The sequence below is a fragment of the Alligator mississippiensis genome, chromosome 13 (genome assembly GCF_030867095.1).
Source record: "Alligator mississippiensis isolate rAllMis1 chromosome 13, rAllMis1, whole genome shotgun sequence".
Lineage (NCBI taxonomy): Eukaryota > Metazoa > Chordata > Crocodylia > Alligatoridae > Alligator > Alligator mississippiensis.
This window is the reverse complement of record NC_081836.1, coordinates 9174372-9187610: the sequence shown is the minus strand read 5'-3', so window position 1 is coordinate 9187610 and position 13239 is coordinate 9174372. Positions and strand designations below refer to the sequence as shown.

The following is a 13239-nucleotide window of genomic DNA, read 5'->3' as shown; positions in this document are numbered from 1 at the left end:
GGGGGCCGGCGTGGAGCCCAAGAATCCCCCTGGAATGTGCTGGGAGCAGTGGGGAGGGACGGCCACGGCCTGCAGTGGCAGGGTGCCAGGCCTGAGCGCATTGTTACCAGAGCCACATACCATTCCTATCTGCACTCGAGAGAGATCAGGCACTTTCCCTGCTGGAGGGCAGCCCGGCAGGGGAGGCCTCTAAGCAGAGACAGCAGCAGAGCCCCACAGACACAAAGGCTTCTGTTGAGGGAGGGCTGAGCGCTGCCTGGGAAATCACTGGCTCTCCAGAGGGGATTCTTCCCCCACCCTCCGTGGGGAGGAGCGGGGTGGACATGATGTTCATGATGGTGGCTCGGATCCCTCTGCCACGGATGCTGGCTCCCTAATGGAGCGGGCAGGAGACGGAGCAGCTGGACGGAGCAGATGTGGCCTCCCGGAGGCTTTCACAAACAGCCCGCTTTTCCCTGGAGAAAGGCAGGAGGCGGCTTTTGTTCAGCCCCAGGAGGTCAAGGGGTGGGTGGCTTGAACCCTGCTCACAATGAGAGGCTTTGGGGACAGGGCCGCACTTGCTGGGCTGCCGGGCCACTGGGTCCTTGGAGCTCTTTTGCAGTGCTTGGGCCGGGAAAGAAAGGAGCATCCGCCTGCTGAAAAGAGCAACAAGCCAGGGAGAGGGGTGTGCGTGTGCATGTGTGTGTGTGTGTGTGTGTAAGGAGGGAAACGGTAGTTACCACCAGGGCTTCGGGAGTCAGGACACCTACGTTCTAGCCTGGCTTCATAAGCCGTGCCTCAGTTTCCCCAGCTACAAGATGACAATCAGGGTTGTTTAAGGAGGGAAGCGGTAGTTACCACCAGGGCTTCGGGAGTCAGGACACCTGCGTTCTACCCTGGCTTCATAAGCCGTGCCTCAGTTTCCCCAGCTACCAGATGACGATCAGGGTTATTTATTTAGGTGGGACCTATGGGCCCCGATTGGAAGAGGGCTTCATGCACAGCGCTGCTTTGATATGAAGATGGGATCCTTGTTCCACCTGCTTACAACCTGTCATAAAGGGCCAAGTGAGAGCAGTACCATCCCATTTTCCAGTTGGGAAGACCGATTATTACTGCAGTCAGCAGCTAGGAAACTGTTGGGGACTGGGTGCTGTGGTTTCCTACAGCAGGCAGCCCCAGGGCTCATGGCCCAGGACTGACGTCTCTAGGCATTGCCTTTCTAACACAGGGGGGGCATGGCAGAGTTGCATCTTGGTGATGTGTCGGTGCAGGAAATGTTCATTGCACCAGTTGCTTGTCTGCTGCTCCACAGACTTCCTCCAGGGACATGGAAGCAGTGGGACATGGATGTCCACAGAGGGCTGGGATCTGCAGGCTTCACATGCATGTCCCTTCCCTCCAGCCCCTTGGACCTGAAACATATATAGTCCTCTGCCCCAGAGCAGAGCTAAGCTTTGGCATCTCACTCAGTCTAGGAACAGGGCAGAGTGACCCGGGCTGTCTTGTGGCCTTTTGCCTACAGCCCTCACCTGCAGGGTAACAGCCATACAGGAAGCAATGGCCTTTATATGTCTGTCACAACCCAAATCCAGCCACTGCTGGGGACCAATTAGCCACCCAACATAATTGAAGCAGGCGGGGAGGACATTTTTGGGCACTGGTAAAAGTGGGTTTCCCGACTCCCAGTCCAGTGCCTTGTTCAGTAGACCTGTCGACTCCCCTTTATAAAGCAAGCCCCAAGATCTCCAGCAAACAGCAGGGGATCGGTTCCTCTCAGGTGCCCCTGCTGCAACTCCACGCCGCACTTCCAAAGAGGAATCTAAACTCATGGGAGATGTGATTTTTTTTTTATTAGACCAACTAGATTTTTGCAAAAAAAAAAAAATCTTTAATTGCAAGCTTTGCAAAAACCTAGTTGGTCTAATAGAAGCTATCGCTTCTACCGCGAGTTCTGATTCCTTTTGCCTCTAGACCAATACGGCTACAACCTGGATACCTGACCTCCAAAGAGGGTCAGTGAGCCACCGCATTGAGCGTGGTCATTTATTATCAGTGATCACCGCAATGATTTCCAACCCAGGATCCCCGGTTTATCCAGGAGGCGCAGCCCAAACTGCCAGTTACAGCTGCCCAGCTCCCTGCCTTTCCCACCAAGGACCAGGCAGGGACCTGCTCTGCCGCTGGCAGGGGAGGGGAGGGGAGGGGAGTGGGTGCCTCCAGCCCAGGGGACAGATGAGGAGAGGTAGCCGGCAGGAATGCGAGCTCCCCTGCTCCCTGCGCTGCTTGGCTGAGAAGAGGCGGGCGCATTCCTCACATATGACTTCAAAGCTTGTTGCTCGGTACACAAAGCCCAGCAGCCCTGGCAACCCTCGCTGGAGGCAGCATGGGTAGCAGCTGTCTGCTGCTGTTTCTCTGCACGCCGCCAGGCCCCAGCACCCCTTCATGCTCCAGGAGCAGTGCCCAGCCCCTCCTGAATGCAAGTGGCACCGAGCACCGAGTGCTTTGCTCAGGGGACGGATTCTCATGTCCAGCTGCCCGCTGCTCTTCAGGCAAGGTTCCTTGGGTAGATGTGATATATTTTATTAGACCAACTAAACAGTTGGGGGAAAAAAAAGTTCTCGGCAAGCTTTTGGGCACAAACACCCTTCTTCAGGCAATGGGCGACACTGCTCTTCAGCACTTTTGCCCTGGGGTCTCTGTAAGTCTGCGCTCCCTCCCTCTGCTTCCCATCCTGCTCCCTCTGTTTCCCCTGCTTCTATTCACTCCTCTATGGGTAAAAACAGATTTATCCCTGGTCTGGTTGTCTCAGGATTTGACTCCCATCAAAACGGGGACAATGATTTACACACACAGCTTGAATGGCAATGATTGTCCTGGAAAAAGTGTTATCTTGGATACTTCCCAGTGGGCCAGTGGACTTGTAGGATCCCAAGATAAAAGGATTTGTGTTGGGAGAGGGGTCTGTTTTTAGCCAATGCATCTAAGAAGGGGCTTGAACCCAAGGCTTGCCTCTCTGGGCTGGGTAACCTGGGTATCCCATCCCTGGTGCCTCCTGGATGCCTCCTCTGCTTCCCTCTCCCAACCACAGCTGACCTGGTAGTGATGCCTAACCCCTTTCCCTAGCATTTCTTCTCTTCTTACCCTTCCCCTGGCCTCAGTACAGCACCGTCTCTGACCAAGAGCATGTGGGAAAGAGCAGAGGGGAAAAGGAAGGAGGAGGAGAGGTCATCCTTGACCCTGTGAGAACAGATCAGCCACTTCCTAGCTGGCAAAGGCCCAAGAGAAACGACCATGGGGAGGAGAGACTGAACCATCAGGCTGCTCCCACGGTCACTTCTTTCCCTGCATGAATTGTCCGTGGGAGGCAGGAGAAGGCCATACTATAGGGGGAAGGAGACCTGGGAGGTGGATGTGTGGCCTGGCCTGGATGAGGCGCCCACACCACCTGCTCCACGGCCTGTTCTCTGCACAGGCCCTCTGGCCGAGCACAGTTGTTGGCTCCCAGGCTCCACATCTGGAAGGAATCAGAGCTGCAAACAGAAACAGCTGGCTGCCTTGTGGCTTGGCCTCTTGGTTAAGCTCAGGGGGTGTCCTGTTTCTTCGCCTGTTCAGGGTCCCAGGTCTCTCCTTTCCCCAGAGAATAGCTAATCCTAGCAGCTCCTGTCCTACAGGGTGGGGAGCCCACGGGGCGCAGAGTGCACGCAGTGTGCAGTCAGGATGGGGACACTAGGTGAGCAGGTTTTTAGTCTATTCGTAATGGGAAGGAGGGGGTAATAATTTGTCCTCATGGAAAAGGACAGGACAGCTGGGGGAACCAAACTGAGGGCTTGCACCTCTTCTGCATGAATGTCAGCGAGGAAGAGGAGGGTGTTTCCCTTTGAACATCCCCAACTTCACCTGCTGTCGGGCAATGCTACAGGACACAGCAAAGGGCTGGGAGGTAGCTCCTTGGGAGGCCGATTCCCAGCTCTGCTGCTTGCTCACTGGGTAGCCAAGGGTGAGCCCCTCCGCCACTCTGTGCCTCAGTTTCCCCACTGGTAAAAATGGGGGGTAGTTCCCTGTCTCCTAGGTAGGATGCATCTAGGCTTTCTCCTTGCACCAGCTGTGAGCCGGTCAGGTGATTTCTGTTGCCAGCAAGGCCCAGCCCTGTCCTTCAGCATCACCACAGGCCACTTAGGAGATTAAAACCACATGCCATTAGGAAATGAAACTGCTGCAGCTCAGGCCAGCACCATCTTTGGAGGTTTTTAAGACAAAGCCTTGGCTGGGATGATGTAGTTGGGGCTGGTCCTGCTTTGAGCAGGGGGTTAGACTAAATGTGACCTCCTGAGGTCCCTAATTTTCTGTGATTCTTCACTAGCTGCACAGATAAGGCCTCAACTGCATTTCCTTGACTTCCTGCCCTCTCCTGATCAATGCTGGCCCTTGGAGGGACCCACAGTGTATGCCTTGTGCATTTGCTGGGCTGCAGTCATGCAGTGGGGCCGTGTACAGGAGAGACAAGTCCAGCATGTGAGGGACTCTCCTGCTAGAGGCAGACAGACCCTGTGCTCTGTCTGAGGCCCCGGGTTTGAGACCCTGTGCTCTGTTCCCCCACACCTGCCTGCTGCTGGCTGGGTTGTGAGCTAAACGCCTGGTACATATAGTCACCTGTCGCAAAATGGACCTGTGACCAAGCCGGGATCATCGCCGCCTGGGCTCTTGGGAACTTCTGCCTTTGGTTAGCTCCAAACTGACCTTCCAGCTGCCAAACACATGCTGGAGACTTACAGGCATCCAAGGTGTGAAGAAAAGCCAGCATGGGAAACATGAGCAGAGGCACAAATGTCATGCTCTCTTTCCTGCCTGCCCATTGCACCCCTTCACTATGCATGGTACTATCCCCTCCTGGGGCCCTTTCAACCTTGGCTTGGCTCCTGTTCCATTTGGCTTAAATGACATCTCAGGATGGAGAATGGTGGTTTTGGCACCGACCTGGTGTTTGGAGTGAACAGAACAGACGGGGAATGGGATGAGTTTAGACCTAATTGTCTGCTTTGGGTTCAAATCCAGCTTCTGGAGCTGGACCTGTTTTCCAGGAACCGCCTGCTGAGCCCAGATCAGGCAAGTAAGGCCCCAAAAATACCAGTCTCAATTGAAATTGTGGCTGGGCACCAAACAGCACCCTTGCTTTTAATCTTTGTGACCAGATCACTGTGGATCCAGGCGGGTTCTGGTGCGTCACAGACCAGGACGAAGACAGCTCAAAAGAGGACTTCTGTGGTCCTCGACAAATACTGTACAAATCACAGGACACTGGAAAACACAACACTAATAGCACCTTTTGTGTCTGGGGTGGGAAGAAGGGGGGATCGATCCCTTGTATTGCAGAGGGGGCAGACTTCCTGGCATTGCCATTAGTTTGGGCTGTGTGGCAGCACTCATTTAGTAACTGGCTTCTTCAGGGGTGTAAGTTGGAGGGGAGAGAGGTGCACATGCCTCGTGTTCAGCCTCTCTGCAAGCCGTGGCAATGGGGACCTGTGTTCCCCTTGCAGCGCTCAGTGCTGAGCTGCACTGCTCCCGTTCCTCTCTGGCATCAGTGCATTCATTCCCTGGGTTTTCCCAGGGTGATTTTAAGCCCCCATCTCCTCTGCCCTTCATCGGGGGTCATATCCTGTGGGGGTCCTACCTTGCCACAGAGGAAAGGCAGGTGCTTTGAACCCTGCTCACGTGTTTCCCCTCTCATAGAGTTCATAGTGGCGAAGGGAGGGGCAGCGGGTGGAAACTGGGCGGCTGCCGGAGGGCAGCGTGTGCAGGCAGCCGCCTCTGGGTCTGGGATCAGGCATGGCTCATCCCAGGGAGGTGAGGCCTATCCCAGGCTGTCAGCTGCCTGACGGGAAGCAGGGGATGCTGCTGCCCTCTGCCTCGCTGATAATGCTTATCTGGCTCTCGCTGGAGTCCCAGGGGATGCATGGGGTCATGCCTCCTCCAGTTCTTTTTATCCAGGTCCTTTGCTTTTTTTAATGGGGGCTTTGATCAGCAGAGTTCCCCTGACGCAAGCTTGGCAGGGAGAGGGAGGATGGGAAGATCCCTGGCAGGTCAATCAAGCAATTAGCTTGGCCTGTTTCATAGGGAGCAGCAAGTTCCCGCAAAGGCAGGCACTGCTTCCTCCTGGGGGGAGAAGGGGCAACAAGTGTGATCGTAAAGGGACTCTAATTCCCAGCCCTTCATGACGGAGAGCCAGCTACCTCAGCCCCACACCGCTTTTGCTCCCCCGATGCCAGCCTGGCCCTCTCCTGTGTGGGCTGCGCAGGGCATCCTGCCTTGTACTAGAGGATGCCCAGGACCACGCTATAGGGAGAGCTTAGGGCAGCGTGGAGCTGCTATGCGTGGAAGCAAGTAACCCGCCGGCTCATTTCATCCCCTTCACCTGTCCTGTCCTCTTCCAGAGCAGGGTGGGCTGGGGGTCCTGCAAGGGAGGTGTCTGGGGGAGATACTGCTTCACGTTGAGCTAACCATCCCCTCTTGCTCTCTTCTCTTGCATGTGCTGTGCGCTCCTCTCTGTGGGCCTGGATCCTTCCCCATCAGGTAAGAATGGGGTTTATTGTAGGGTGGGAGACAGAGGCCCATGAGCCTGTGGGCACACAGCAGGCCCTTGAGGTGCAGGCCAGAGACCTGGAGGGAAAGGAGCACACTGGGCAGGTGTGCTCTGGTGGGACCGGCTCTTCTGGGCATTTTCACTGTACCCCAACCCCTGCCCCGAGGCGCAAAGAAGGAGCAACTGTGCGGGTGGCTGGGACATGGAGGGGTGGGCAAAGGGTGCCATGGCAGTGATGCAGAACCGCTCCACTTCCTTACCTGCTCCCATTCCCTTCCCACTAGTTGGCGGTTTATGAATAGGAAACGCAGGGTTTGCAGAAGCCCACCGTGGCCATGCTGTATGCCGTACACACCAGGCCAGGGCTGGGGCTCTGGTTATAAAGCATGGCACTGTCTGAGATGGGACAGCCTTCCATCCCTGCCAGCTGGCACTACCCTGGAAATCAGAGCGGCAGCAGCACGCCGAGCGCCTGTTCCCACGTTCTGTGGGCAGGCACTGTTGTGGGTACCGCGCGTGAACCCGGCTGCCCAAAGTCCGTAGGGCTAACACCTGCCATTTTGCTGCGCCATCAAAATGCATCAGAAATTCTGTGTCCCGAATCGTGGTGTTGAAGTGGCACTGATGGGGCGCTTGGGTAGACTGGACCTGTTCAGGAGTCGGGCCTGCAGATTCATAGATCGATTCATGTGAGGTCCCACCTGTAGGTGGGACCTCACGTAGTGCAAGGGTACCATTGCATCCTGCAACTTGGATCTGCCTCTCCCTGGAGATGCTATGCTGTATTCTTGTTTCTGGACCGGGCAGCAGTAAACCAGTGTGGATCAGTGCCAGAGGCAAACTGTTCCTTTGTTTGTCCTGGGTGTGAAATAACCAAGTCTAGTTTGTTTTCTGCTTCTGTAGACTCTAGGTTGGGTAGAGCAAGACCCCAGGAGCAGGCAGGGCTCTGACCGGGGCTGTGTGCGCTCAGAGATGGGGTTGAAAGAGCAAATCCTGAGTTGAGGGACCTGCATCTGCATGTGTAGAAACTTTTGAACTAAGGCTCTGGACATTGCAACTTGAGTCTCTCTAGCTAGTCCCTATCCTGGGAACAGGCTTGTGTTTGGAGGAGCCTTGCTTTAAGACTACAGCTTCCCGGGTTGTGGAGCCGAGTCCTGGGGACTCCCTGTGAGCCGGAGAAGCAGAGCTTTGCCGGTGGCTGAGACCAGCACTTTGAGCATCTTCTCCCATATGAAGCTCCAAACCACTGCATCTTTGTCTCTCACCCACCGCCCTGTCTTTCTGAATCACTCACTGGGTCACAGGGCAGAGATTTGGGGTGGGGAGCAATGAGTGGAGTGGGTGGATGCACAGGATCATGACTAATAGATACCTGGTTGGTGATTTTAATTTTCCAAAGCTTGAAAATGGATCTGCCGGTGGCCAACACTAGCTAGATCTTTAAGCCTCCTGACCAGCTTTGTTGGGCAAATACACTCAACCCTGCTGGCTTAAAGTTTGTGTGTCTTGGGCAGCTGGCTAATGCACCTTCCATCCCAATGGGCTGTGAATGCCCCTTGATCTCAGCCTATTTCCTCTTTGAGTAACGACTCCTAATGGCCCTTTCTGGTTCCAGTGTCTTGTGACTGCAGACTTAATGTTCTGCAACCTGACATCTGTCTCTTGAATGTACGCTCTGCTTTCAAATACAACATGGTACCTGAAAGAATCAGACATCTTTCATCATTTCCCACTCCTGCGCCAGAAGTGGCTGATGGATCTGGTGTCAGATGGTGGAGGTGGGGGAAGACGTTCCCTCTGGCTGTGCCCATGCTCTCCAGGCCATACCCGGCTCACCTTGATAGACAGGACAGGCTGTGCCTTGGGGTAGCAGAGTCAATCTGAAAATGAGAGTGAAGTGTGCCATGACAGGTACTCGGTCATGGTTTTGTGGGGGCAGGCGATTGGTGGTGTGAAGAGTGGGAATGGGCATGGCCTTTGAGACGGCATGGAGGACAGTAGGGCTCCAAGCCTGACTTGGAGAGGGACCTGATCCAGAAAGCTTGTGATCTCCACGATCTCCATCATGCATGGAGCTGCTTTAGGAGACCCCTTTAGCTGGAGACCTACATTATGCTTGCTTGCTTCTTTCCCAGCACCCACGTCCACCTGTTGAGATCCTCTTCCAGAAGGAAATGTATTAGCTTCTCAGTTTGTTCTTTGGTGGGGGAATGGGTCTTCTGCCAGTATTGTGCTGCCCTTGTAGAGCTAAAAACACCTTTCACAGTGGGGGATATTCCAGAAGTATGCAAGGAAAAATGAATCCTTGTAGTGAAGTCAGTGACATGGAAGAAAAAGATGTTCTCACTTTATTTTTCCTTCTGCCAAGGTCCTCAGGACCTTACTAGGGATGAAACCATTGAGGCTTGTACAGAAGCTACACGTAAGCCATTGGGACAGATTCTCGGCTGATGTAAAATGGCATAGGGCTATGGAGGATGGAGCCTCAGCCTCGTTTCTGGGCCAGGGACTTCTCCAGCAGGGACAAACTGCGTATTTTCTAAAGGGAGGTGGAAAACGGACTGAACTTTCTATTCAAGCCGGTTTAGTAGGCCCCAACGCTAGGGAAAAATTAACTGAAACCCCCTTTCTAGCATTACTATACCCACTTGTGCTCCTAGACTACTTTATGCTCTTTAAGATTCCCATGCACTAGCGCAGCGATTGCCAGTTGTAGCTACTGCAAGGGTATGTCTGCCTGTCTATAAAACCTGGAGATCTGTTGGAGTTTAAACAGATCGCTAAATATTTCATGGGTCTGCTTCCACGTGCCTCAGGATTGTTGAGTCGATTTATTGTTCTAAACCCTAGACAAGACAGCTCTCCTTAATAAAAAGATGGGCCAGGGCCGGGTGAGGTTAATGGCTATAGCAAACAACGCCAGCTGATAGGGAAGCCTCTTATCTGCTTTCTGGGAAAACAAAGCAGTTGCCAAGAGCTGGATTCAGAGTTTCCTATGAGTCATCCCATTCCTTGTATCCTGTACCAGGTCGCCTTCTTCCAGGCTTACCTGTGCTATCAGTTCCCATGGAGCTCCAGAGGATGAATTGCCAAACCCGGCCTTGTCCAGTTCCTAACAAAGACCAGTACCAGATCCTCGCGGGCAAGATGCCTGACACCAAACAGTGGCCTATTATGGAGTAACCTCCCCAATGGAAATGCTGCTTCTGACTCTTTCTCTCACAGGGGGTGGGCCTGTTCTTGCAACCTGAGGCTGTGAGACCCTCGCTAGCCTGGGAAGTGCCCTGCTTGTCTCTGGGGTTGTATAAAGGTTTCCAGGAATTAGCTTGAGAGAGAGAGGCAACTTTAACACAGCAGTGTGAAGAAAGAGGTCACCCCGGCTTAATGCAATCAGCAATTAGGCTGCTCTGCTCCTGCAGCGGGTTGGATCTGGGTGGCCGGCGAGGGAGGCGTATGGAGTCAGCAGGCTTGGAATTATTTGCAGGGGAGTCGGTGGGAAGAGCCACGCTGGGGCACGATCTGGCTTGCGAGCCTGGGGACGGCAGGGCAGGATGAGAAGCAGCCACTGGGGAATATTATTTTAAGGTCTCCAGCGAGGAGTGAGGACAGGTTGTCTCCAGCCAGGGAGAATGGAGTTAAGCGCTGGCAGGCTGCGGCGTCTGCCACTGCCGTCTGCCCTACATGGGTCTCCGGCAATGACAATTCTCCAAAGAGAGAGAGAATGAATTTTAATGAAATCTTGAAAGACTTTAAATTTTCATGTTCACTTCAATTATTCAGGACAGTCGAAAAGCAACTTTAAAGCTGCATGAAAAAAAAAAGAGAAAGGGGCCGGTTTGGGGGTTTAGATTAATTGATTTGCATTTTGTTCTGTGGCAGTAAAACAAGGATATTTTAAAGACACTGGAGTCAGTTCTTCCAGCCTGCAGCAGTGATGACAGAGGGATGAGGGGAGGTAGGAAGTGGATTGAGCCCTGACTGAAAGAGGAAGGAATCCTTTGATTGGGATATGGGATGTGGACAGAGCAGTGGGGCAGAGCAGCTGCATCTGGATGGATTTGGAGGGTAGGAGGTGCACTTCCATGGCTGAAGGAGTTGTCACGCTGTCTCCACCACAGTGGCACTTGAGGCGGAAGTCAGGAGGTGAGTAGTCGGTCCTGGTCTGCCCTTCCCTGGAGCCTGCCCTTGCAAGTGGCACTGCAGTGACCTGAGTTCAAGGTGCTGGCATCTGAGCACAGAGCGCGTGAGGTTCACGACAGCTGACATCTCTACCGTGGACCAAGGCAGAGGGTCCAGGCTGCATGCACTGCCCTGTGCTGCAGGGAGCCAGCAAGGAAGATTGGATTTAGATCTTCTGGCCCAGGCCAGGTGTGAAGTGCCCCCACCGGCCTGGACACATGTGCAAAGCACTGAGAGTTAATTGGCAATATGGCCAAATGAACATGAGCCCTTTCCATAAGGGTTTCCCTACTAGGGAAGTGCTACCACGGTAATTGCACTGGGATACGGTTGGTCTGGCTCCTTTAGACTGCCATGTCTCTGAGGCATGTGGAGCGTGTCGGTCATGTAGCACAGAGGCCCCATGTAAATGTTATTATTGGTAATAATCCCAGCTTGCAGAGCCGGGCCTGATTCTGACCTATTCCTTTCAAGTACTGTCATGTATGCATGAGTAGAGTGGGCCTTGCTGCATCTCTGTGGCATCCCCTGCCCTTTCCTGCAGCACCCATCCTCATGCCAAGTTTCATAGTTGGTAGGGTCAGAAGGCACCTGAGCAGATCATCAAGTCTGACCCCCTGCCATGGGCAAGAATGAATGCTGGGGTCAAACGACCCTGACTAGGTGATTATCTAGCCTCCTTTTGAAGTCCCCAGGGCAGGAGCCAGCACCACTTCCCTTGGAAGTTGGTTCCAGACCCTAGCCGCCCTGACAGTGAAGTAACGCCTCCTGATATCTAGCCTGAATCTGCTCTCCATCAACTTGTGGCCGTTATTCCTAGTTACTCTGGGTACTGCTCAGGGGAACAGGGTCTCTCCCATTCCCTGCTGGTCCCCCTGGTAGGTTTATAGATGGCCACCAGATCTCCTCTCAGCCTTCTCTTGTGGAGGCTGAACAGGTTCAGGTCCTGTAGCCTCTCCTCGTAGGGCCTGCCCTGCTGCCCCCTGATCATGCGAGTGGCCCTCCTCTGGACCCTCTCCATGTTGTCCACATCCCTCCTGAAGTGCGGCACCCAGAACTGGATGCAGTACTCCAACTGCAGCCTGACCAGTACCGCATAGAGGGGGAGGATCACCTCCTTGGACCTGCTCGTGATGCATCTGTGGATGCATGACAAGGTGCCATTATCCTTCCTGACCGCGTCCCCACACTGTCAGCCCGTGTTCATCCTGGAATCAATAACAACTCCAAGACCCTTTCCTGCCTCCGCACTGGCGAGAAGGGAGTTCCCCACCTGTAGGTCTGCTGGTTCTTCCTCCCCAGGTGCAGCACCCTGCACTTGTCAGTGTTGAAACACATCCTGTTCTCATCCGCCCACCTCTGTAATCTGTCTAGGTCTGATTGCAGCCTATTCCTGCCTCCTAGTGTGCCCACTTCTCCCCACATCTTAGTGTCGTCTGTGAATTTGAACAGGGTGCTTTTCACCCCCTCGTCCAAGTTGCTGATGAAGATGTTGAACAGTGTGGGCCCGAGGACTGAGCCCTGGGGGACCCCACTGCCCGCATCCCTCCAGGTTGAATAGGACCTGTCCACCACCACTCTCTGGGTGCGGCCCTCCAGCCAGTTAGAGACCCATTTGACTGTGTAGGTGTCGATGCCACAGTCCCCTAGTTTTTTTAATGAGGATGGGTTGAGAGACAGTGTCGAAGGCCTTCCTAAAGTCCAGAAAGACTACATCCACAGCGACACCTGTATCCAAGGATTTTGTGACCTGGTTGTAGAAGGCCACCAGGTTGGTCTGACAGGACCTGCCTCGAATGAACCTGTGTTGGTTGCCCCTAAGCATAATCTCCCCTGCTGGCCCCTTGCAGATGTGTTCCTGGATAATTTTCTCAAAAAGCTTCCCCAGGACTGAGGTAAGACTAATGGGCCTGTAGTTTCCTGGGTCCTCCTTCCTCCCTTTTTAAAAAATGGGAACCACATTGGCCCTTTTCCAGTCCTCTGGAACCACACCAGAGCACCATGAGTGCTCGAGTAAAGCCATGCCAGGGGTCCCGCAATGACCTCTGCTAATTCCCTCAGCACCCTGGGGTGGAGGTCGTTTGTAGGGTGGAGACCATCGAGTGTGATGCAGGCCGGCGGGTCAGTCCTTGCCAGGGCAGAACAAAAGCTGGCAGCCATGTGGGGCTGAGGCAGTGTCCCCCCCAAGGAGAGCAGTGCCCATCCTGGAGATGCACCCAGGTCATGACGGCTCCCAGGCCAGAGAACGTCCCTGGTGGTGTGAGATTGGGAGTGACGCCTGTTTGGTGGTAGCATGGTTCAAACACCCGGTGTCAGCCTCTGGATGACGTTTTCCCCAGCTGTCTGAGGGGGGTGTGTGGGGTAGGACAAGCCCTCTCTCCCACATTCCCACAGGCTGTCATCCTGCAGGCAGGAGATCCCCCGAATCTCCTGTGGGCCCTGCAGGTACCCAGCACCTCCCAGCATCAGACCCATGGCAGGCAAGAGCTCCGTGGTCCAGA

At 54.2% G+C, this 13239-nt stretch overlaps 1 protein-coding gene across 5 annotated transcripts in view; it reads left to right on the top strand.

The window, feature by feature from the left end:
- The window catches only part of AGRN (agrin), a 172498-nt gene that overhangs the window by 50293 nt on the left and 108966 nt on the right, over positions 1-13239 (top strand). The gene's annotated exons all lie outside the window — the stretch shown is intronic.